Source organism: Halichoerus grypus, chromosome 11 (assembly GCF_964656455.1).
Source record: "Halichoerus grypus chromosome 11, mHalGry1.hap1.1, whole genome shotgun sequence".
NCBI classification, from domain to species: domain Eukaryota; kingdom Metazoa; phylum Chordata; class Mammalia; order Carnivora; family Phocidae; genus Halichoerus; species Halichoerus grypus.
The window spans coordinates 68704793-68730860 of record NC_135722.1 but is presented as its reverse complement, the minus strand read 5'-3'; the positions used below and the strand labels follow the sequence as shown (position 1 = coordinate 68730860).

At 36.8% G+C, this 26068-nt stretch overlaps 1 pseudogene; it reads left to right on the top strand.

The window, feature by feature from the left end:
- The first annotated feature begins 24946 nt into the window (after positions 1 to 24946).
- On the top strand, positions 24947 to 25465 carry LOC118542009 (eukaryotic translation initiation factor 1 pseudogene; annotated as a pseudogene).
- Positions 25466 to 26068: the final 603 nt, after the last annotated feature.

Here is a 26068-nt window from a genome sequence, read left to right as displayed (position 1 = left end):
AGAACTGAAGTTCAAGAAGATGGGCCACACCACAGGCAACCACTTCAAGATAAAAACCAGAGTACAATATTATGGATACTTCTGAAAAGAGAGACTATTATTTATAATCCAACAGCCTTCAGATAAAAATGATTCTCAACAATTCTTCTCTTTCTCAAGCCTATATTGGAGACCAGCTATATCAGTGCTCTCTGCTGGGTGCTGGAAGGTAGCGGTGTATTCCACATAAACCCCACCTACAAGTAGCTCACAGTGTAGGGATGGACAGTTGAGAATCTTACAACAATATTATATAGTCATAGGTATGTTATACATTAATATCCAAGTGAGAAGAATCTATCTGAGCAATAACTACCTGTAGTTGTTCTTTATAAGCCCCCTGGACTATATAGAAAATATGCGGAATTAACAGCTGTGATGGTACAGCCAAAATCTGTTTGCACTTCGTCATTCAGATGCAAGTTCACATGCCATCATGTTCCTATCTGTTTCATTAGAGCAAGCTCTCTGCACTCTTAGATCTACCTCCTCTGTGGCTGCTATCAGAGCTACTGTTCTAGAATGGATCAAACTAAGCTAGACAGGGTTCCCAAGGGAAACAGATGAGCTTGTGCAAAGGAAGCCTGAGTAGAAGACAGAGCTGTAGCTCAGTGCTGCCATCAGTCCAGCATTGATGGATGAATGCTCCTTTACAGCTTGGCCAGTGGGGCCCTGTGAGGAAAGCTCACTCTTTGCTCATCACTGTGTAATAAAGCCCAAGTCCTCAGCAGCACCAGCCCCAGGCTGTCACCTGCTAGCTCAGTTTGCTTCTCCTAATCCTCATTTAGACTGATTTGCAATAACTTATCAACTCTCTTGGGTACTCAGGCTTCCTTAGATTGCTTCAATGGGTAAAATGGCTATTATTTGGGACTGAGAATGCTAAAGAAATAATACTACGTGATTTATTTAAAGTAAAGCTGGAAAATTCTTGAGAGATTGTTTAGGTCAGTTTTCTCATTTTACAGATGAGACTTAGAAAGGTGAGCTGACTCTCCTAAAGTCACACAGCTTTTTGATGGCTGAGTTGGTTGTAGTCAAGTGATATCTTAGCTTCAGGGCCAATGCTTTTCTACTACATTTTAACTGACAATAATTTAATAACATTTTGTGATTTTTTTTTAATTTTAGTGAATGAGATAACTTTTCTGAAATTTCAGAGCATAGGTCAATTACGACTATAGGTTTGGGGCTTTTGAAACACAGGTGTGAGAGAAATTAGGTTGAGAAGGACCTGAGAATGAAAACATGAGGTTGGCAATCATGACAGCAAAAAGGCTATTGGAGATTCTTTCATTGTTTGGACTTCTCTGCTCATATCCATGGATGATGAACTCTGTACTCAGAGTCAGGTGTAGGCTGTAGGCCAACAGAGTGGTCCCCTCTCAGTGCTGCATTAAGCTTACATGAGTAGAGTCCTGCTGGGTAGTGGTGTGGGGGTATATTGACATGAACTCTCCTCTCCTGTTTCACATAAGGCCTAACACAATTGCTATTCCCTTCATAAAGTCTTCCTGATCATAGGATGGCAGATATTGATGTTAAAGAGAAAAATCAATGTCAAATAAATGTGGAAAATCTTTCCAGGTCACTCCAGACAGATAAAGGCATTATTTGCTTAAATGAAGTGAATGATTTCCAGAGACAGCCCATCCTGCAACTGGATAACTTAATAGGAAGAACAAATTATGTAGCTCCATTAGCATGGTGGTCTGCTCCCTGTAATGCTGACACATGGTTCCCTCCAGGATGTGTAAGACTATCCTTTGGGACACCTAGCCCAGGACCTAGGAGTACCTAAGCCAAGAGTACCTCTACTTGAAATCATTGGTCTTTTCTCTGAATGCCTTCATCAAACAAACATTTACCATACACGCAATCTATGTCCAGACTATGCTAAAAACTACACCTACTGAGCAAATAAGAGACTGTCTTTGTTAGTTCACAACATGGGTATTTATTTTATTATTTTATTATTTATTTATTTATTTATTTATTTATTTATTTATTATGTTATGTTAGTCATACAGTACATCATTAGTTTTTGATGTAGTGTTCCATGATTCATTGTTTGCGTATAACACCCAGTGCTCCATGCAGGACATGCCCTCCTTAATACCTATCACTGGGCTAACTGATCCCCCTGCCCTCTCCCCTCTAAAACCCTCAGTTTGTTTCCTGGAGTCCATAGTCTCTCATGGTTCGTCTCCCCTCCTGATTCCCCCCCCCTTCATTTTTCCCTTCCTTCTCCTAATGTCCTCCATGCTATTCCTTATGTTCCACAAATAAGTGAAACCATATGATAATTGACTTTCTCTGCTTGACTTATTTCACTTAGCATAATCTCCTCCAGTTCCATCCATGTTGATGCAAAAGTTGGGTATTCATCCATTCTGATGGCTGAGTAATATTCCACAACACGGATATTTAGAAAAATAATTATAGTGCAACATGATCAGTGATGAGCATTATAAAAGGGAAATACAGATTAAAGAATAAACAAATATGGCTAACACAATGTCTTGTGCATGGTAGCTGCTCAATGAATATTTGTAGAAAAATTAATTCTTGGTGTTATCAGTGAAGGAAGGGTAATTAGAGAAGCTTGGGGGATGAGTTGGCATTTGAAAATTAAGTCTTTGAAAGGTAAATATTTTTAACCTACCCCAATGAAGAGGTGCCAAGCTGAACACAATTTTACTTTTTTAGTGTACTGGGATCTTGGATATGGTGAAGCCAAGTTTGGTGAATTTTCAAGAGAGGGGCTACTCCCTTTCTTCTGTTTTTCTAATAATCCTAGTGGTAGAGATGAACTGTCACCAACAGCAGGCCCTGTTGGCTATCTTCAGTGAGGATGCACATCTCTATCTCTACCTTCCTAGCACACCCAACTCCACACCCAACTCCCCTCAAACCATTCCTATCATTCACCCAGTGTGCACACACTTGGGAGGGAACAAAACCCAGCATCTTCCTTCCAAATGGCTGAGCTCTGCTGTAGCCCCCAGTACTGATCCTATATGTCCTTATGAAACATTTGCCCCCTCTCACCTACACACCTGTAGCAACAGGTTAAAAATAAGATCCTGGGCAGAGTACCTGGAAATAAGAAAGACAAATATAAAACCTGACTAGAGTTGATAACTCTTAATTCTGTAATTGAAACTTGCTGAGAAAATAGAACTTAAATGTTCTCACCCTTCCCCCCCCAAAAAAAAAGTAAATATGTGAAGTGATGGATGTATTAACTTGATGGGGAAATCCTTTCACAATGTATAGGCACATCAAATCATTACCTTTAACACTTTCAGTATCTTAAAATTTTATTTGCCAATCATATCCCAATAAAGTTGGATTTTTTTTTTAAAATCAGGCTTCAGGTTCTGCATGGAGCACTGGGTGTTATGCACAAACAATGAATCATGGAACACTATATCTAAAACTAATGATGTAATGTATGGGGATTAACATAACAATAAAAAAATAAAAAATAAAAAATAAAAATAAAAATCAGGCTTCAGGATCAGCAGGAAATGTTCGTTTGCCATACACGTGCACACACATATGCCTATGTACAGATGCACATAGATATATGCACAGACACACACACATAGACATGCATTTGTATACATAAGGAGGCAAGTGTGGTACAATGGAAAAATCAGTTCTCTGGAATAAGATAGACATTGGCTTGACCCCTGACTCTGCCACTTACTGTCTGTTTGACCCAAAGCAATTCCCTTGATTTTTATAAGCCTTAGTTTCCTCAAGTAAAAGGTGAATAAGAGTTCCCACCCACAAGCTGTGAAAAAGATGATCTGAGAGAGCATATATGTAAAATGTTTTACATTGATCTAGAGAGAGCATAAATGTAAAATGTGAGATAGAGGAAGGCTTGCTTTTACCTCTCATAAATATATGACCCAGTGGAGTGAAGGAAGTGCCCCTCACAGACGATGTACCTGAGATTAGGTCCTCTCCCACCACTGCACTATTAAGGTCCAGCTTCTAGCAGAGATTTGCCCAACAGGAAAAAGGACACCAGTAATGTTCCAATTAATGATCTCACTATTTTGCAAGCCACATCACATTTCCTCATAAATGGTACTCCAGCTCAGATATCTTTTTTAATTAACATATAATGTATTACTTGTTTCAGGGGTACAGGTCTGTGATTCATCAGTCTTACACAATACACAGTGCTCTCCATAGCACATACCCTCCCCAGTGTCCATCACCCAGCCACCCCATCCCTCCCCCTGCTCCACCCCAGCAACCCTCAGTTTGTTTCCTGAGATTAAGAGTCTCTTATGGTTTGTCTCCCTCTCTGGTTTCATCTTGTTTCATTTTTCTCTCCCTTCCCCTATGATCCTCTGCCTTGTTTCTCAAATTTCACATATCAGTGAGATCATATGATAATTGTCTTTCTCTGATTTACTTATTTCACTTAGTGTAATACCCTCTAGTTCCATTCACGTCGTTGCAAATGGCAAGATTTCATTTTTTTGATGGCTGCATAATATTCCATTGTATATATGTATACTATATCTTCTTTATCCATTCATCTGTTGATGGACATCTAGGCTCTTTCCATAGTTTGGATATTGTGGACATTGCTGCTATAAACACTGGGGTGCACATGCCCCTTTGGATCACTACATTTGTATCTTTGGGGTAAATACCCAGTAGTGAAACTGCTGGGTCATAGAGTAGCTCTATTTTCAACTTTTTCAGGAACCTCCATACTGTTTTCCAGAGTGGTCCAGCTCAGATATTTTGTGATTAGAATTTGCTCTCTGAGTTCAAGGCTATGTCTTGTTTATCTTTGCATCACATAAAGTGCCCTGAATTTGCAAAGTGCTTTTACTCAGCAGGTGTTCTGCAAGTGTTTGTGAAATAGAGTAGGTAGATCAGTGTGACATGAAAAAGGGCACAGTCATATGTATTTTGAATTCAAATACATATTCCTTCACTTGCCAGGGAACTGGACAATCTAACATCCCAAACTTTCCTCTTCTCATCAGTCAAATAAGGAAAGCAGTATCTTCCACATAAGAGTGTCAATGTCAGAAGATTAATTAAAATCCATTAGCAAAGATGTTATTACAACAATGCCAGGCATCTCATTCAGAATGAATGTGTTCATGGGTGTTTACCCTTAGCTGTTTTTGGTTTTGTCCCCTGAGATGAAAGAAGGCCTTGAGATGTTTTGTTTTTTTCTTTTTGATCTCACTGGTCTTTAGGCCCTCTCTGACTTGGGGAAGCGAACATAATGTAAAGAGGAACTAGCTAGAGTTTTTGGAAAAGTTAACTCTTCTCTCCAAGGCTATAATTTCTCAACTTCAAAACCGTGATGCAAATGCTAACTTCACAGTGTTGCCATTGGAATGAGATGAGATGGCATCTATGCAGTGACTTGCTCAGAACAGGCACTTATTAATGGTAGCAATGATTATTAATTCTATCATTAAATGCATCTATGGCACCAAGTCACCCCTTTCTTGATGCAACTTTAGAATTACTTGTTTGCATGAAATATCGCATGAGATAATATTACCTCTTTTAAAAACTTGTTGGCTTTGGACTGCCAAAATGCTAACACACACACACACACACACACACACACACACAAAATCAAGTGATTTTTCCTTATTGGAGCAAGATCCAAATACCTTACATTCTCCTGAGCTGATTCTGTTTGTTTATGTGTTCCCACTAATGATTTAAGTTTATGCTCAAGGGCAAAATAAATGAAGGAATTATTTCTAACTCAAGTATCAGAATCTGAGAAGATTTGAAAAGTACCCTGCTGTTTCCTATTCTGGAAAATAGGAAAAGGGGCAATCAGTCTCTTTCTCTAGGATTTCAACTTAGCTGCAGCTTTGGGAATGTCTTCCTCTTCTGGTTTTATCCTCAAAGGTGGTAATATTATTACTAATACAACAGGACATATTACTACTTCCATCATCCCATAATAAGGTCACTGTGTCTAAAATTCAGGTAAAATTAGTCACTTTTTTGTTATTTATGTATGTTATCTAGAAGGGAGATAGCCACAGCAATGATCAGTTTTTCAGGTACAACTTCGAGTCAAAATTAGTCAATCAGTCACATAATAGTCATGACCTTTCCTCTCTCCTTCCTTCCTTTCTCTGTCCCTCCTATCCCTTCCCTCTTCTCTCTCCCTTCCTCTTTTGTCTCATCCCTCCCTCCTTCTTTCATTTTTCTCCTTTCAGCCTGCCTTATTTGTCCCTCCTTCCTTCTCTCTTCTTTTCCTCTCTTCCTCCTGCTCCCTCTCTTTTCCCTCCCTCCCTTCCATTTCTCTCTCTGTCTCTTCCATTGTCCTTTCTTCATTCTTTTCTCAATTCCTTTAAAATATGTACTGGGGTGCCTGGGTGACTCAGTAGGTTGAGCGTCTGACTCTTGATTGTGGCTTAGGTCATGATTTCAAGGTCTTGGGATTGAGTTCTGCATCAGGCTCCACACTCAGCACGGAGTCTGCTTGAGATTCTCTCTCCCTCCCCATCTGTCCCTGTCCCTGCTAATTTGTGTGTGCTCTCTCTCTCTCAAAATAAATAAATAAATCTTTAAAATATGTACTGACTGACTGTTTCAGCCTCAGTGTAACGTTGTTGGGATAAAAAGATAAACACCCACCAAATTTCCATATACCACAAAACTTCTACAGTATCTATGAAGCACAATCAAATAAAACACAATAAAATGAGGTCTGCCTGTATTGAAAACTTGCTCAGTGTTTTGGAAAGAACAAAATACAAAGAATTTTTTCTCCATTTTAAGAGTGAAAGAGATCTCAGTAAGGTAGACACAAGTATCTTTTATTTTTTCTGATGAGAAAACTGAGACTCAGAAAACTTGAATGACTTGTCTAATAAGAATATGACAGGGTAGTTAAGCCTTGCCTTTTATCAAAAAGGTGAAAAGAAATAAGTGGGGAAATTATATATTTAAAAGGACTCCACATGAAAAAGAAAGATCTCTGTGATTGAAATACTTGTTCCCTAGGAATTATCCTGTACCTCAATATTTAAAAGAGGTAGATTTTTTAAAAAGAATATTAAATGAAGGTTATCCCAGAAATAAACGAACTCTCCTCTTTAGAGGGTGTGCACTGTGGGGGTGGATGACAGATTTACCAGTATATCCTTTCCACTTTTGAGGCTGCACAATCTGTCTCCCTAATGCAATATAATTACCATCTAAAGTGACACACTGCATGAAGCATCTTGGCATGGAAGTGGAGTTTATTGTGTTCTGGAAATATTTACAGTCATATAAGTTAGATGCTGTCATGAACCAGTCTAAAACACTGTTTAAAATCCTCACTTAGAATGTATTTAAAACATTCTTTTCAGAACAAAGGACAAAGGTGCTTTTGAGAGCATATATCTGAAGTAGCAGATGCCCTTGGTTGTCTACCTGGCAGCCATTTTGCTCCTTCCTCATGACTGACAGAATCCTGACTTAGCTTAAGTTCAACCCTATGCTCATGTGTTTCAATGGCTTTAGAAACTAAGTTCATCCCTTCATTAGTTTTTATTGAAGGTGCTGCTTCAAAAATGGGATTTATAATAATGTGATAAACTCCCTGCTATCTGAAGAGAAGCATCTGCTTACCAAACATTTTTATTCAATCATTCATTCAACAATTATTTACTGAAGGCTTCCTATGTGTAGGCATGTACTGGGGCCTGCACATGCAAGATGAATAAAACCAATCCCTAAGCTCAAGTAGCTAATAGCTGGTAAACAAGGCAAAAAGCAAAAAGGCACTTATAGTACAAAGAAAAGAGTGTTATGTTTTATATATACATATACTCTTTGTTCTATAGTGTTATATATATTATGTGTTATAACACTGTGTTAGAGTAGCACTGAGAAGGTGCTGTCCTTGGCTTGGAGTTCAGGAATGACTTCTGAGCTGAGAAATGAGAGGTCATTTTGGATTCACACTCTGTGGCAACTTTTATCATTTGGTAGTATTGGAAATATAATGTTAAAATGAATTCTGGGATTTATAGATTACTTTTCCAAACAAGATAGAGTAATAAGAACTAGATTTAGTCTCTTAATTGAAAAACTAAAGAAGACAAAATATAGGAAAAACCACAGTTTTGAGTGAGGGGAAATCTGTCATTGAAAGATAGGGATCTATAAGAGACAGGGAACGGATGAGATTAGCCCTGTAATTGCCCCAGCTTCTACCTTGAGAGAGTGTTCAGGTCATGAGGCAGAAAGGGGGAAACCTAGACAACAATTTTCCAGAGGGAAGCACGTGCAGCTAGGAGTCTGGGAAAGAGCAATAGGAATTAGGAAGGCAGAATACGAGAGAATAGAGCTGCACTGAGAGAAAACTGCTGAAATCTGCAGAGGGGTTCCCTGGAGTAGTCAGCTGAGTGATGATCAGCGCATGCTTGTGAGAAGCTACCCAGGCCAGCACACTAAGGTAATACCTGAAAAGATAAGAGGAGATAGTGCCTAGACTTCACCAGGGCTAGAAAGAGTACCAATTCCCATAAACCAGAATGGAAAAAAGCTCATGATTCATAGAATATTGGTTAAAGTACAATGAAGGGTCTTGCTTTTTTAAAAATATATCATTTTATTTTTTTAAATTTATTTTAGAGAGAGAGCATTAGCAGGGAGAGGGATGGAGAGTGAGACAAGCAGACTCCTCACTGACTAGGAAGCCCAACTTGGGGTTGCATCCCAGGACCCTGAGAGAATGACCTGAGCCAAAATCAAGAGTAAGATGCTCAACCAACTGAGCCACCCAGGCACCCAGGTCTTGCTTTGATAGCAGCAAAGAAATTAGTACAAGATTAAACAGGCTTAGACACTAGCTAGCAAACATAAAGGCAAAACCTAAAAGAATCCAACTCTTTTGTAGTAACTTTAATCACAACCCAGGAAAAAATCTAGTTCCCAACAAGGTAGAATCCACAATGTCTAACATCCAATAAAAAACTACCATCATGCCAAAAAAATCAGGAAAGTAAAATTCATAACGAGGAGAAATTTCAATTAAAACTGACACAGAAATGATGCAGATACTAGAGTAGTAGACAAGGAAATTACAATGGTTAATGTGATTTCATTCCACACATTACAGAAGCTAAAAGAAAGATTGAACATGTTAAGGGTAGAAAACAAACCTCTACTGATAAAATCTACATGCCTGGGATGAAAACACACTGGGTAGGGTTAATGGCCAATAGATATTGCACAAGAAATTGTTATTGGTGAACTCATTTCCATAGCATTGAAACGACCCAGATTCAAACACACAGAGGAAAAAGCTGAAAAGAAGAAAATTGAATGGTGCATCAGCTAACTACTGGGAGGTAGTCACATATAATTAGTGTCCCAGAATGGGAGAAAATATTTGAAGAAACAATGGCTATAAATTTTCCAAATTTATAAAAATGATTAACTACATATCCAAGAAGCTCAATAAACCCCAATCACAAAAAAAAAAGAAAAGAAAAAAACATGAAGGAAACTTCAGCAGGAAACGTGATAATCAAATTGCTTAAAATGAATAATATAGAAGAAAATGAGAGAAGCAGACACTGAATAAAAGACAAATTACGTTCAAGGAAATAAAGGTAGAAATAGCACTAAATTTCTTGACAGAAGAAAAAAAAAACAAAGCACAAGCTAGAAGATAGTAGAATAGCATCATTAAAGTATGGAAAGAAAAATTAAAACTGTGAACCCACAATTTTTTACCCAATGAAAATAGCTTTCAAAAACAAAGATAAAATTAACACATTTTCAGATAAGGAAAAGCTGAAAGAGTTCATCATGAGAAGACCTACATTACAAGGAATGTTGAAGATAATCCCTCAAGCAGAAGGACAACAATGTCAGATAGAAATCTGAATCTACATAAAAGAAGGATGATCACCAGAAATGGTAAATAGGTAAATATAATGATGATTTTTTTACATGTTATTTAAATATATTTCAGAAATAATGAAATATTTAAATTAAAATGATGATATATTGTGGGGCTTAGAGCATATTCAAAAATAAAATTTGTGATGACAATATAGCAGTGGTTGGGAAGGAAAAAATGATACATACTGTTAGAAGTTTCTTTTATTTTAGATGAAGTAGTATAATATCACTGAAACATAGACTGGTAAGTTAAAGAGTTATATGCACCCTAAAGCAATCATTAAAGTAACACAACAGAGTTATAGCTAATAAGCCAACAAGGAGAAAAAATCCAGAATCATAAAGCAAAGCAAAACAAAACAAAAACAAATAAACAAAAGCCCAATATTAACCCAAAGTAAGTCAGGAATAAAGGAAAAAGAACTATTGGGGCAAATAAAAAACAAACAGCTCGATGGCAAATTTAAAGATTTGTGTAAATCAGATTAAGTGGGGTAAACACCCCAATTAAAATCAAAGATTGACAGACTGGATTTTAAAAACAAAACAAAACAAAAAAAACCCAGAAAAACAAGATTCAACTACATGTTGCATACAAGACACTCCCTTGAAGTATAGAGACAAAAATAGTTAAACGTAAAAAGGAGGGAAAGATGTACCAGGCTACCACTAGTGAGAGAAAGCTAGAATTACTATATTAATATCAGATAAATCATAGCAAAGAATATTACCAGGGATGTAGAAGGTCATTTTATAATGCAATGGGAGTAAATTAATCTAATGGTATATAACAATCCTAATTGTTTATGCACCTGATAAGAGAACTTCCAAATACTTGGGAAATAACCTGATAAAACTGCAAGGAGAAAGAAATCCACAATTAAAATTGGAGATTTCAACATTCCTCCATGAACAAGTAGACAGATAATTGATAGAACTAGACAGACAATCAGTAAGGATATAGAAGATTTGAAAAACACTGTAAACCAACTTAACTACTTGACATTTATAGAACACTCCACCCAACAAACAGAAAATCCATGATTTTCAAGTACAAATGAAACATTTATCAAGATAGATTATATTCTGGCCATAAAGCCAGTCTTGATAAAATTAAAAGATTCATGTCATTCAAAGTATTTTCTTTAGTTCTGGTGGAATTCAATTAAAAATCAATAATGGAAAGATAGCTGGAGAATCCACAAATATTGGAAAACTAAATAACATACTTTGAAGTAAACAATGAGTCAAAGAAAAAAATCTAAAGGAAGATTCCAAAGTATTTTGAACTAAATAAAAATGAAAATGCAACATATCAAAATTTTGGGATGCCCAAATATGTGATTTGTGAAGTAAAAAGTAATGGGCAATTGGTTACATGCAGTAATATGGATGAATTTTAAAGTAATTATGCTGAATAAAAGAAGCCAGAGAAAAAAAGAGTATACACAGTATAATCATAAAGTGGAGTATGGTTCAGGAAGGCAGAAGAAGGAAAGACTACAAGGTGCATGAGGAAACATTTGGGTTTGAAAAATATATTTATTATATTGATTTTAGAGATGGTTTCATGGGTCATGTGGAAAAACCTGTCAAATTTTACAGTTTGAACATATATAGTAAAATATATAGTATGTCAATATACCTCAGTAAAATTGTTAAGAAAAAAAGAGGATTCTGAGGCTTCATCTAGGCTCAGCTGAGAAGGAGTACAGATGCTTTACAGACGAGACATGTATTTCTTAATCCCTACCGACTGTGAGAAGTAAGCCAACGTGTTATGGGAGCACATAAAAAGGGCAGGAGGCCAAACTTTGGGAAGTCAAGATATCATCTAGAGAAATCATATCTATGTTCATCTTTAAACACTAGTAGGACAAGCTAAAGGAAAAGGAAAAGAAGGACATGAAGTTTTCCTCCAAGGAGAGTCTTGCATAAGCAGAGACCCAAAGGTAAAGGAGAGAATGATTCATTTTAGGAACTTGAGATAGAGTAAATGATTCTTAAATACAATAATGTTAGAGGCAAGGGGATATATGTAAGTACAAAGATCTGTGATGGCATTATGTTGACCTTGAGGAATTGGAATACACTGAGGCATCCCCTGCTTCAGTAAGGTTAAATCACTTTCATCAGTTTTCAGTTGTGAACATTTTGATTCATTCCAGTTTTTTTCCAAAATGGCAATCCATACATGGTAAATTTTCTTATAAAACAGACATTTCAAAGGGCTCCAGTTTTTTTTTAATATTATGAATAAGAAAGAGCTCATCTTAATTAAGGCAATGTTGTTCCTGATTAACATGAATCCGTAAGATGAGATCCTCATTATCTACCTACATATTATCAATTTCAAACTTCCCAAATATTTTCTTTAGCTGAGTTAATATGGATTTGTGGGTTAGCATTAAAAACCACACAAGCTGCAACACCTTTGAGTCTAAAAAAATTATTTATCCAGCAAATTGCTACGTGACAGGCACAGTGGAAGTCACTAAAGAAATAGAAGAAAAACAAAGTCCCTACAATTTGGGAAAAAGGAGACTGTGCTTAATTAGGAGTAAGTATGTGGGCCTAATTTTCCCTTTACTGACCACAAAAGTCAATGTGCTCTGCTGAACACCAATTTAATGGAATTAGAAATCTGTTTGAAGCCTGAAATTTTCATAGAGTTACCAATTTAGTCACCAAGGGAGTGTTCACCCATATTAAGAGAAAGTGGAATGTGACCTGAATTTTGCATCATGATGACACTGTCTTAAGTACAAAACCCTTTCTGTGAGGTCAAGATTAGAAAGAGTAGGGGCACAGAACAATTTTTCTTACAAGAGCAAGCTCTAGGCTTGTAGGTCTGCTTGATAACAAGGCTTTGATCTTTCTCATTTTGTTAATCTGTAAATCCAATCACACTTGCTGTTGATCACACAGATCTCATTCCCTCTCAGCACGGCCTCCCTCTGAATTGCTATATGTCTAGACAAAAACCTTCCCTAAGAGAATTCATGTTAAGTCTCATGACTTGGGTTTATTGTTACAAAATGCATCTTAGTCTTAAAGGGAGACAGGAAGAATATGATAAGTACTGTAAGTATTGTGTATAATTCAGATAGACTTTAAACCACACCATTTTCTAACAGCATATTTATTTTATACATTTGTGTGCATGCATGTTATTAAAATTTCCACCAGAAAACAAGTGCTAGCAAATTTAACCCACTGTATTTGATTTATAAAGGCTTCTAGAATTATAGTAGAACAGAAACACAGCATTTACAATAGAAAATAGAAACCACTGAACTGGATTTTCAATTAGTCATTAAGGAAGTGGAATTATTCAAGGAATGACATTGACAACTTACTAGCTACAAAAAAAGTCATTACTTCAGTCCTTATACAAAAATCTATTGCCTGTGAATAAAAATTTAGATGTTGGAAATTTGAAAAGTGTCATATTGGAAATTTAGCAGTGTCAAAAATTGCCTGTAAGATAATTTTTAAATAATAGTGAAATTGAGAAGGAAGGACACAGAAAAGTGAATATCATAATGGAAATTATTGAAAATATTGTCTATATAAAAATTTTAGACCTCTTAGGAGAAGAAAATGTTGAAAAGAAGGTCAAATAAACATAACATAATAATAAAAAAATTAAAAAAGAAAAGAAGTTCAAATAAAACAACAAAGTGGACAAAAATAAATTGAAAGTCTGTCTTAAGAAATCAATAATGTTGCAATATGTGTCAAAGGACTAATTTCTTGATTCTACGTAAAAAATCTTGCAAATCAATAAGTAAAAGACAAACCAACTTAAAAAAAAATAGGAAAGGAGCCAAGATTAAGAATAGCAGTTGAGGGCTCCTGGGGTGGGTTCAGTCAGTTGGGCATCTGCCTTCAGCTCAGGGCCTGATCTCAGGGTCCTGGGATCGAGCCCCTTATGGGGCTCCCTGGTCAGCAGGAAGTCTGCTTCTCTCACTCTCTCCCTCTGCCCACCCCGCTCGTGTGCTTGCTTTCTCTCTCTCTCTCTCTCAAATAAATAAATAAAATCTTTAAAAAACAAGAATAGGCAGTTTAGATAGAAATACAAATAACTCATAAACAAATGAAATTTTCTACTTTAGGCATAGTAAAAGAAATACAAATTAAAATATTAAGATTCCATGTTTCACATATGCAATGAGAAAGACCCCAAAGTTTGGTAATGCATAGTGTTGGGATGTTGTGGAGAAATAAGCCCTGTTTGTGGGAGTGTAAATTGAGAAGCTCTTTGGAAGAAAATACCTATATTGACTAAAATATAAAACTGTACCTATTTAATCTAGCAATCTTAGTTTTAAAAATTTACCTACTCATGTTCACACATGCAGAAAGATATATGTAAAAAATGATTATCAGAGCTATATTTTAAAAAGCAAAAATCTGAAAATAACATTAATTCTATAAATAGGAAGTATTTACAGAAATTCTGTTACATTTATGCCAAGCAATATGATGCAGCTATTAAAGAATGAGGTATATTTGTATGTGTTAAAATGAACAGAACTCAAGACATATCATTGAATGAATAAAAGCAGAGAAAAGCATGTATAAAACATTTATTTTTGCAAGAATATCACAAAGCTACAGACTCCCATATCTATATCCCATGGCAAAATTTTGGAAGAATACATATGAAACTGTTGCTAGCCTTACCTCTCAGAAGTACTATTAGAGCTCTGAGGGGGCAGGCAGACACTTCCTATTGTGTAACTTTTTATACTACTCAGATTCTTCTTATTATATGTATATACTATTTTTATATAATGAAAATATTTTAAAATATCACTGCATTGAAGATTTTAAATTTGATGACAGAATAATGATATCCATTGTTTAAGTGCTTATTGTGTCAAACACTATGTTATGTGTTTAAAAAACACTATTTCTAGACTTTACCACAACTACGAGATAGTAGTTACTTCTACATTAAATGTTTAGTAACAATTCACATAACTGGTAAGTGTTACATTTACTCCATTCAAAAGTCTTATTAACCAAATGAGTTGGAAGTTTGGATTCTTAAGGACCAGTGCCAGGACCTACCACATTTGTGAAAATGGAAATAATTTGCTATCTTCCTGAAGCTTTATTGGCTCATTTATTTGATTTTTAAAATGTTCATGGGAGGGAGAGGACTCCTAACTCTAGTATGATACCATAGCTGGTAATCGTCGAGTCCTTCTGTCATAAACAACTATAACACTGGATAAAATATGTGATATTTTTTTAAGTAGTGTACAAGAGGCAGAATAAAACCAAGACCACCAAATAAAGGAAACAAATGACGTAAGCCCCATGATTGTCCTAGTGTTCTGCTCAGAGGCATATTCTTGTCGTTAGCACTTGGAGCTAGAGCCAAGAAGAGCACAGGTATCTTGCTGAGGTAGAGGAACAGAGATCAGTTTGGAGGTACTGTGGGAGACTGGAATTCACAGGCAGGGTATTAGAAAGGAGACAACTGTGCAGAAAAGGAGAGCTCTAGTTGACTGCATAAGACTCCCATTTAATCTTTGGCTGAATACTATGTAGCATTGGGTGAGACTCTGAAAGGCCAAGCAGAAAACAATTACCAGGGAGCTGAGAAGTCAATGGAGATTTCAAAGTTTGAGTTCCAACCACCAAGAGTAGTAAAACCTTGTTGAATACCTCAGATAATTGGCACTTTAGAAAGGCCAGTCTCAAGATTAGAGCTCTTTTAGCCTAATCCTGACAAACCTTACAGACAAGTCTCAAATGGTCAAGCTGATAAGTAAATTAAGACCCTGCAAATAAAAAACTTAACTCTCTTTAAACAAGACAAAATATGGCATCTACAACATCTAGAATTGAATGAAACATCATGAGACATGCAAAGAAACAGAAAAATGTGACTCATAATCAGGAGAAAAATCAATTATATAAGGAGATACAGAAATGACAAAGATGATAGAATTAGCTGACCAGGACATAAAACAGCTACTATAAATACGTTCAAGGACTTCAAGAAACATGTGAGCATAGGAGGGAACAGATAAAGGATTCGACTAAAAAAATGGAAACTATAAAAATTTTTTTTGATTTAAAAACATAATATCTGAAAAAATTCATCAGATGGCTGATCAGTAAATTATAAACTGCAGAAAAAATATATCAGTAACACTGAAGACAGGAAAATAGAAACTGTTCAAACTGAGATAGGGAGGGAAAAAAAGAGAATCTCAGTGATGGAAAGAAATAATGGTTGATTTTTTTCAGTTTCCATGAAAAATAAAAATTCATGGTTCTAAGGTCTAACAAGCCCCAAGCAGTATAACAAAGAAAACCACACCAATATACATCATAATCAAAATGTTACAAACCACTAATAAAAAAGTCTTAAAAGTAACAAGCAAGATGAAAGGAAATAATAAAGATGACAACAAAAACCCTTAAAAGAAAACAGAAAATTAACACAGACAAAGTTAGTTCTTTGAAAATGTAAATGAAATAAACTCTTAAAGAAATTAAGAAAGAAAAGACAAAATGTATTACCAATATAAGGAATGGACAAAAGCACATCACTGTATATGGTACAGACATTAAAAGGAATGTAACAGAATTCAGAAAAACTTAATGCCAATAAATTTGATAACGTTGATGAAATGGATAAAAGTTCTTGCAAAAACATAACTTATCAGGGGCGCCTGTGTGGCTCAGTTGGTTAAGCGTCTGCCTTCAGCTCAGGTCATGATCTCAGGGTCCTGGAATCAAGGCCTAGGTCAGACTCCTTGCTCATTGGGGAGCCTGCTACTCCCTCTCCCTCTGCCCCACCGCTCATGCTCTCTCTCTCTGTCTCAAATAAATAAATAAAATCTTAAAAAAAAACCTATCTATGGAAAGACCCCAGATGTCCTTTGACAGATGAATGGATAAAGGTGGTGTGTGGTGTGTGTGTGTATATATATAATATGTATATATATTTTTATATATTTATATTTATATATTTATATCATATCATATATTATATATATATAATGGAATATTATGTAGCCATCAAAAAATGAAATCTTGCCATTTGCAGTGATGTGGATGGAACTAGAGGGTATGATGCTAAGCAAAATAAGTCAATCAGAGAAAGACAATTATCATATGATCTCACTGATATGTGGAATTTGAGAAACAAGGCAGAGGATCATAGGTGAAGGGAGGGAAAAATGAAACAAGACGAAACCAGAGAGGGAGACAAACCATAAGAGACTCTTAATCTCAGGAAACAAACTGAGGGTTGCTGGAATGGAGGGGTGGGAGGGATAGGGTGGCTGGGTGATGGACATTGGGGAGGGTATGTGTTGTGTTGAGCACTGTGTATTGTGTAAGACTGATGAATCACAGACTACAACATATAATACATTATATGTCAATAATTTAAAAGAACATAACCTATCAAACTTTACCCCAAAAGAAAGAAAATCTGAATAACATTTATCTACTAAAGAAATTAAATTTATAGTTATACATAAATTTCCCACAAAGAAGGTTATAGGCCCAGATGTATTCTCTGGTAAATTCTAACAAACAATTAAGGAAAAGGGTAATCTTACACAAAATCTTTCAAAAAGAGGCTTCATTGTCTGAGACCAAAATCAAATAAAGAATTTATAGGCAAAACCTAGCAAAGACCAATATCCTCAAGAATATAGGTTTAACCATCTTTTATGAAACATGAATAAATCAAATGCAGACATATATAAAAAGATAATACATCAAGAACAGCTTAAATTTTTCCCAGGATTGCAAGTTTGATTTACATTAAAAAAAATACTGTATAATTCAACCTATCAGAATAAAAGGGAAAAAATCATATAGCCACTTCCAAATAAAAAATAAAAATTTAAAAATTTTAAAAGGCGAAATTCCATATTCACTTATGGAAAAACTCTCAGTACACTGGAGTAAAACTAAGTTTTCTAAAGCTAATAAAGAGCATCTGTAAAAAACCCACAGTTAGCATCGTTCTTTTTTTTTTTTTTTTTTTTAAGGTCTTATTTAAATTCCAGTTAGTTAACACACAATGTAATACTAGTTTCAGGTATACAACATAGTGATTCAACACTTCTATATAATACCTGGTGCTTATCACAAGTGCACTCCTTAATCCCCATCACCTATTTAACCCATCTCCCCACCCACCTCCCTCCTGGTAACCATCAGCTTGTTCTCTATGGTTAAGAGTCTGTTTCTTTGTTGGCCTCGCTCTCTTTTTTCCCTTTGCTCAATTGTTTTGTTTTTTAAATTCCACATATGAGTGAAATCATATGGTATTTATCTTTCTCCTTCTGACTTATTTAACTTAGCATTATACTCTCTAGCTCCATACAAGTCACTGCAAATGGCAAGATTTCATTATTTTTTATGCCTCAGTAATATTCTATTGTATATATTATACCACTTCTTCTTTATCCATTCATCAGTCAATGGACACTTTGGCTGTTTCTATAATTTGGCTATTGTAGATAATGCAGCTATGAACATCAAGGTGAATGTATCCCTTTGAATTAGTATTTTTGTATTTTTTGGAGTTAGCATCATTCTTTTTTTTTTTAAAGATTTTATTTATTTATTTGACAGAGAGAATGAGAGAGCACAAGCAGGGGGAGCAGCAGAGGGAGAGAGAGAAGCAGGCTCCCTGCTGAGCAGGCAGCCCGATGTGGGGCTCAATCCCAGGACCCTGAAACCAATGACATGAGCCGAAGGCAGATGCTTAACCGTCTGAGCCACCCAAGTGCCCTGGAGTTAGCATCATTCATTTTTTTATTTTATTATGTTATGTTAGTCACCATACAATTATTATGTTATCATTATGTTAGTCACCATACATCATTAGTTTTTGATGTAATGATCCATGATTCATTGTTTTCGTATAACACCCAGTGCTCCATGTAGTACGTGCCCTCCTTAATACCCATCACTGGGCTAGCCCATCCCCCCACTCCCCTCCCTTCTAAAGCCCTCAGTTTGTTTCTCAGAATCCATAGTCTCTCATGGCTCATCTCTCCCTCCGATTCCCCCCTTCATTTTTCCCTCCGTTCTCCTAATGTCCTCCATGCTATTCCTTACGTTCCACAAATAAGTGAAACCATATGATAATTGACTTTCTCTGCTTGACTTATTTCACTTAGCATAATCTCCTCCAGTCCCATCCATGTTGATGTAAAAGTTGGGTATTCTTTCTTTCTGATGTCTGAGTAATATTCCATTGTATATACGGACCACATCTTCTTTATCCATTCTTATAATTAATTATTAAGTGTATTTAGAATTACTAAAGTGTAATTAGGAAGGTCATAGAATGTAAAATTAATAAAATTTGGGTATATGTACAGAGATGATTATATATACAGTGATAAACAAATTACATTATTCATATATCTTCTCCCATGGTCCAGCCTTTTCACTTTCCTTTGTTGATGGCTTTATTGGGCTCTCTCTTTCCTTTTATGAGATTTCTCATATGACTGGAGGTAAAAAAGGAAAAATCAGCAAAACACAGTAATTTTATTCAAAGTAGTAAGTGATTCTAGACACTACATAAGCCAAATTCTACAATATTAATATGGTTTTAGTCAAACCATGATTTGAAGGACTTTCATGCTTAGTTATGATTATTAATGTCCCAAAGTCCTTTTTATAATAGCATGGTACTTTCAAGATTCTTAGAGTACAGTTCAAGTAATTACCTTATTCTGGTATGATTTACTGTTTAAGTTGAATATGTGGAAACTGTTCCTTAGAATCCCTGATCTTATGTGTCTATTGATTAACTTCATTGCAAGTCAGCCTATCTGTTGTTCTGTTGGAGTGGGCTGGGGGGGGTGGGGGTGGGGAATGAACGCTTTAGCAGCCTTGGGAAATATGCTCCTGTGTGCTTGCAGGCTGATGTTTATCAAGTTGATAAAACTTGAATGAGGCTAGTAAAAGGATAACAGTCTTTAGCGAAAAGATTTTACACTTTCCTTATAGGATGTTGAGCTCCAAATGCTCCAAAACAATCTGGAAAAGGACATGAGAGCCTCATGAATTTTTGTGGAGTCTGGGAACAAAATAAGTTTGACATTTTCAGCGTTTAATTGAGACCATATCCCTCCCCCGGGCCTGTGCCTTTCATCTGCATTTAAGAGACACTCCTTTCCAGTTCATCAGAGTGTCAGAAACTCATAGCATCTTATAGGTAGAAAAAATCTTAGGGACCACCCTTCCATCTCTGTACCCAGTACAGTAATCCCTGCCACTATGTTCATGAGTATCCATTCCACTTTATTTGAATATCCACACAATAGGCACTTTATTCTTTCCTTGGGCTACCCATTCATTATTAAAGGGTCTAACTATTATTGCCTCCATATAAATGTCTAGTACCATCGAATGTGAATTGATAACCCAATTCCTAAGTGTTAGTGACAGTGGCATCATTCCAGAGAGTATTTTCATTAAAAAAAAAAAAAAAAACCTTCCAGAACACAAAATACTTTAACATAGCAAAAAATATAAAAGAGTAATAGCAGGCATCAATAGGGATTATATTAGGGTCCTACTGACCTCTGGAGCCTCTCAGTTCTTACTATGTAAAGAACTCCTAGTCTGTCTTGTGGCCAATCCTTGACACCTTCTCCTGCCACCCTGTTTTAGTTACACTCTCACCATGGTGGAATGTAGTAACAGAAATTATTACCATAATTATTACAGTAAGGGCCCCTTAAGAACCTAGAAATGTAATTGGGAACTAGTGAGAAACTAACATGCCCCATCCCACTAAATTCTTAAAAAATGGCAGCAAGGCAAAAAAGTATGCCTTGTTAGAAGCCTTGAAATAATGAATGCCGAAAAATATGCATAGCAGTGTACTCATTGATTTAGTCCTTCAACAAATGTTTATTAAGCAGCTAATATGTGCCACATGTTAAGCATGGTGCTGAGGATATAACGATGAGCAAAACCAGTCATGCTTCTGTGGTTGTAACAGTGCAAGTCTAGAAGGGAAACCAGATACTCATTTTAAAAATTAGAAGCAAATGTGAAATTATACCTGAGTTTTGTAGTCTCAAAAAGTGATTTTTGCATGTTGAGGTGATTCAGGGAAAGTGACTCTGAGGATTTGCTTGGTCTGAGATCTGAAGAAGACTAAAAGCATATTAAGAAAAAAGTGGAGGGCAGGGGTATGGGAAAGCTTTTCATTCCATAAAGGTAGCAGCATGTTCAAAGGCCTCGTGTTTGTTTGGAACATGGCACACCTGGGAAATGAAAGAGTAGTGCATTTGAAGAACAGAAATTGAGTAGGATCATAGTGCCTGATGAGGCCTTTCTTTGGTGAAAGTCAGATGTTCATTTCATCTTGACCCAATTTTTACTGTCTCTATTGAGTTGGTAGTTCTTGGAGGTTATTCATCTATCCAATTGAATAGTTGGGATCTCTCTCTCTCTCTCTTTCTCTCTCACCTCTAGGAACCATAACATAAGTCCATAGACAAAAAGTTAGAGATCATTCTATCCCGAGCTAGAAAATAGATATTTCTAGTTCCAGTCCTTATAGATTCATGGTGACTGCCTGTAATCACATTATGACAGGGATTCTGAGTCATGTCTTTGTCAAGTCCCTTCTTCCCCTTCTCCTGTGCTCAGTCTCTAACTCAATTCTAGTGTTTGGCTACTCTACTTTCTTCCTTTGTCTTGGAAACAAAGAAAGGCTCTGTTCTTCTGATGCTGAAAAGTACTTTGAGATACACTTTCCCCTTGTACATTAACAGTGGAAGAGTCCATTCATGGCATTTACCCTGGTGGGTGGTTCTGCCTGGAGTGAATTCTAGAGCTCTTTCTTCTTTTTCAGCTTTTTTTTTTTTTTTGCATCAATCGACCTTTAATGGAGAGCTTGTTTGGAGGTTCTAGCAGGGGAGTGCAGCTACTCGTATACCCTTGACCGAAGAACGGTCCTCCTCTATCGGGGAAGGTCGTCCTCTTCGACCGAGCGCTCAGCTTCGGGAGGGACACACATGGAGCGGTGAGGGAGGAAGGGGACACCCGCCTAGCCAGCCAGATCAGCCGAATCAACCCTGGCAATCAATGGGGTGACCGATGTTGCAGCCAGATCGCCCTCACATCCTCTTTTTCAGCTTTTAAAAACAATTTCATATGGACTGGTGCTTTGCAAATCCATGCACAATTTAGGCAAATGTGTACACTTGCTTTAGAAATTTGAAAGGAAACCCTTCCATTTATCAACATTTCTGCTGCTTTTCAGTTTCTTTAAAAGAGAACAACAACAACAAACCTACAGAAGAAATTAAAAACACCTATCTCGACACTATTCAATATTAACTTCAAGAACTTCAGGTTTTTAAGTTCTGGGAAATCTGGCCACAGAACTTCATTTCACATATTGCATGCTACCCAAGAAAATGAAATATTTAGAAGGTGGAGATTGCTGGAGGCATGAAAAATACCAGTGTTTGCAAAAACTTATAATAGTAAAATATTTACAGTCTTCCCAAATGGAATATTAGTAAAAGTATCAGCAGGTAGAGCTTTGGGGTCAGATCTGAAGTCATATTGGCTATTCCATGATTTTTGACATATAGGAGAAGTTACCAAGAATGATGCCAATTTTTATTTATGGTTTATGTTAGTCTTTGGGCAAGTTTGAAGAATTATTTTAAATGCGTATTGGCATATGTTCATTCTATTTACTTTAAATGTATTGAACTTCCCAACTGATGAAAAGAATATACCCTTCTAAGCTATAGAGTAACTCAGATGTCTGTACTTAAAAGGCAAAAGGAAGATCAGTAAGATCAGCTTCAAATAAAAGATATATATGGAGTCTTTCCACAAGCATGTAAACTATTAATGAATCACTCTAGTGCCTGATACAAAGTAAGATAAAGCCAACCTGGTTGCACAGCAGAGGAATATGCTAGCTCTGTTGAGTGCCTAATATGAGTGCCTAATATGTGTCTATTTGCTGCATACTTTGTACATATTAGGCTCTTTAATATTCACAAAGAAACTTCACAGGGAATGCCAGCCTGGATTACAAAGGAGGAAATTGAAGGCCAATAGGATAAATCACTTGCGCAACATGCACATTGGAGATTAGAGCCCATGTCTGTCTGACTTAGAGATGCCTTCTCTGTTTTTCACAGCCTGGAAGTATTGGTTGAAAAGACAACTAATTCTCTGTACTTTTTCTGTTTCCTAGCTCAACACCCACAGGAGACCTCTGCTTTGGAAATTTTTCAGCAACTGTGTTTTGAGATTAATGGAGACTTGGAGTCTTCAACTCTTCTGTCATAACTCTCAGTAGAGAGCAATATGTTTGATGTAATGTGTTTGCACGCAATTTGAAATGGTTTTCTATCTTCTAGATGTGTTGACCCAGATTCCAGCAAACACTCTCTCCTGATTTCAAATCATATATTACCTCTTCATAATGTATCACTTTTGGTACAGACATCTTGTGGTCTAGAGTATGAGAGACTCTTACAAAAAGTGTCTGGAGGAGGATTTAATGGCCCCTCTGCATGGTCTCCTTCTAAATGTCTGGGTGGAAATGGAAGGTCAGAGAGCTTGTGACTCAGCAGTGGTCACACAGCTGGTGAGTGGCTGAACCAGGATTTTATTTTTTTTTTAATTTTTTATTGTTATGTTAATCACCATACATTACATCATTAGTTTTTGATGTAGTGTTCCATGATTCATTGTTTGTGCGTAACACCCAGTGCTCCATGCAGAACGTGCCCTCTTTAATACCCATCACCAGGCTAACCCATCCTCCCACCCCCTCCCCTCTAGAACCCTCAGTTTGTTTTTCAGAGTCCATCGTCTCTCATGGTTCGTCTCCCCTTCTGATTTCCCCTCTTCATTCTTCCCCTCCTGCTATCTTCTTCTTTTTTTTTTTTCTTAACATATATTGCATTATTTGTTTCAGAGGTTCAGATCTGAGATTCAACAGTCTTGCACAATTCACAGCGCTTACCAGAGCACATACCCTCCCCAGTGTCTATCACCCAATCACCCCATCCCTCCCACCCCACCCCCCACTCCAGCAACCCTCAGTTTGTTTCCTGAGATTAAGAATTCCTCATATCAGTGAGGTCATATGACACATGTCTTTCTCTGATTGACTTATTTCACTCAGCATAACACCCTCTAGTTCCAGCCACTTCGTTGCAAATGGCAAGATCTCATTCCTTTTGATGGCTGCATAATATTCCATTGTATATCTATACCACATCTTCTTTATCCATTCATTTGTTGATGGACATCTTGGCTCTTTCCACAGTTTGGCTATTGTGGACATTGCTGCTATAAACATCGGGGTGCACGTACCCCTTCGAATCCCTACATTTGTATCTTTGGGGCAAATACCCAGTAGTGCAATTGTTGGATCATATGGTAGCTCTATTTTCAACTTTTTGAGGAACCTCCATACTGTTTTCCAGAGTTGAACCAGGATTTTAATTCAGATCTGTCTGACTTTAATCTCTTATTCCCTTTTACCAATTCCTAATGAGTAGGGTTCAATCTTACACTTTGCTATATTTTTCTAAGTATTTGGTACAGACTTGATTACATGACATCTATCTAAATAAACAACATTTTGGGGGGCGCCTGGGTGGCTCACTTTTTTTGGCATCTGACTTCAGGTCATGATCTCAGGGTCCTGGAATTGAGCCCCGCCTCAGGCTTGCCACTCAGCACGGAGTCTACTTGTCCCTCTCCCTCTGCCCCTCCCCTGCTCTCTCTCTCTCTCAAATAAATAAATAAAATCTTAAAAAAAATAAAGTGAAATAGCTCTAGTCACTGAGCCACAGCCAAGGACTCAGCAGCCTCCTCTTTAAGCCCCTTTGCTTCCCAACAATCCATTCCCCCACTTCCAGCCTTTTCCCACCTCTGCCTTCTGTAGGCCATTTCCATGGAGGAAAAAGAATCCTATCGTATGTCCATTATCCAGAATCTCCACTCTTTTGACCCCTTTGCTGATGCAAGTAAGGGTGATGATCTGCTTCCTCCTGGCACTGAGGATTATATCCATATAAGAATTCAACAGAGAAATGGCAGGAAGGTTGCTTGGTTATGATAAAAAGAAAATAGTGAAGGCGTTTAAGAAAAAATTCTCCTGCAATGATACTGTAATTGAGCATCCAGAATATGGAGAAGTAATTCAGCTACAGGGTGACCAGCACAACAACATAGCCAGTTCCTCATATGCCAGTTCCACTGGACTGGCTAAGGACAACCAGCTGAAGGTTCATGGGTTTTAAGTGCTTTTGGCTCACTGAAGCTTAAGTGAGGATTTCCTTGCAATGAGTAGAATTTCCCTTCTGTCCCTTGTCACAAGTTTAAAAACCTCACAGCTTGTATAATGTAACCATTTGGGGTCTGCTTTTAACTTGGACTAGTGTAACTCCTTCATGCAACAAACTGAAAAGAGCCATAAAAAAATAAAAAATAAAAATAAAAACAAATAATATTTTTAAAAGGTATCTGAATTATTAACTGACTTTCAAAATAATAAGCAGGCTTAAATCATTTAGAAGGAATGAGGGAAGAAAATAACAAATACAAAGGCACAAATAGGTATGAGGGAATAGTGTACAAGAAATGTTCCTTTTGAAGACTTCATTTGTACCTTAATTTATAGCATTCATCATAATCTGCTATACATTTATAATAAGTATGTCTTCTCAACTAGGTTGTCAGCATGCTCCATGTTTCATTTCTCTGTAGCCCAAGTAGCCAACACAAAGTAGGCTTTCTCACTGTGCTCACTGCATGGGTTGCAATTATAAATGTATGCCAAAGCAGGGCAGTGAACACTATCCTCTCCTGAAGCTGGGTGGTATGGAAGGAGTATGAGCTTTGGGAGTTCAGGAGATTCTCCATTATCTAGCTGTGTGCCTTAATTGCTCATCTGTGAAATGGAGCTAATAATACTTTGCTTGCTGAGAGGTTGAGAGAACTAAATGAAAAACTTAGCTAGGTTGCCCATCATAAACTTGAATGAAACAAATTTCAGGAGTCCATGCCATGCCCTCTTTTCTTGCTCCTCAAAGCAAAG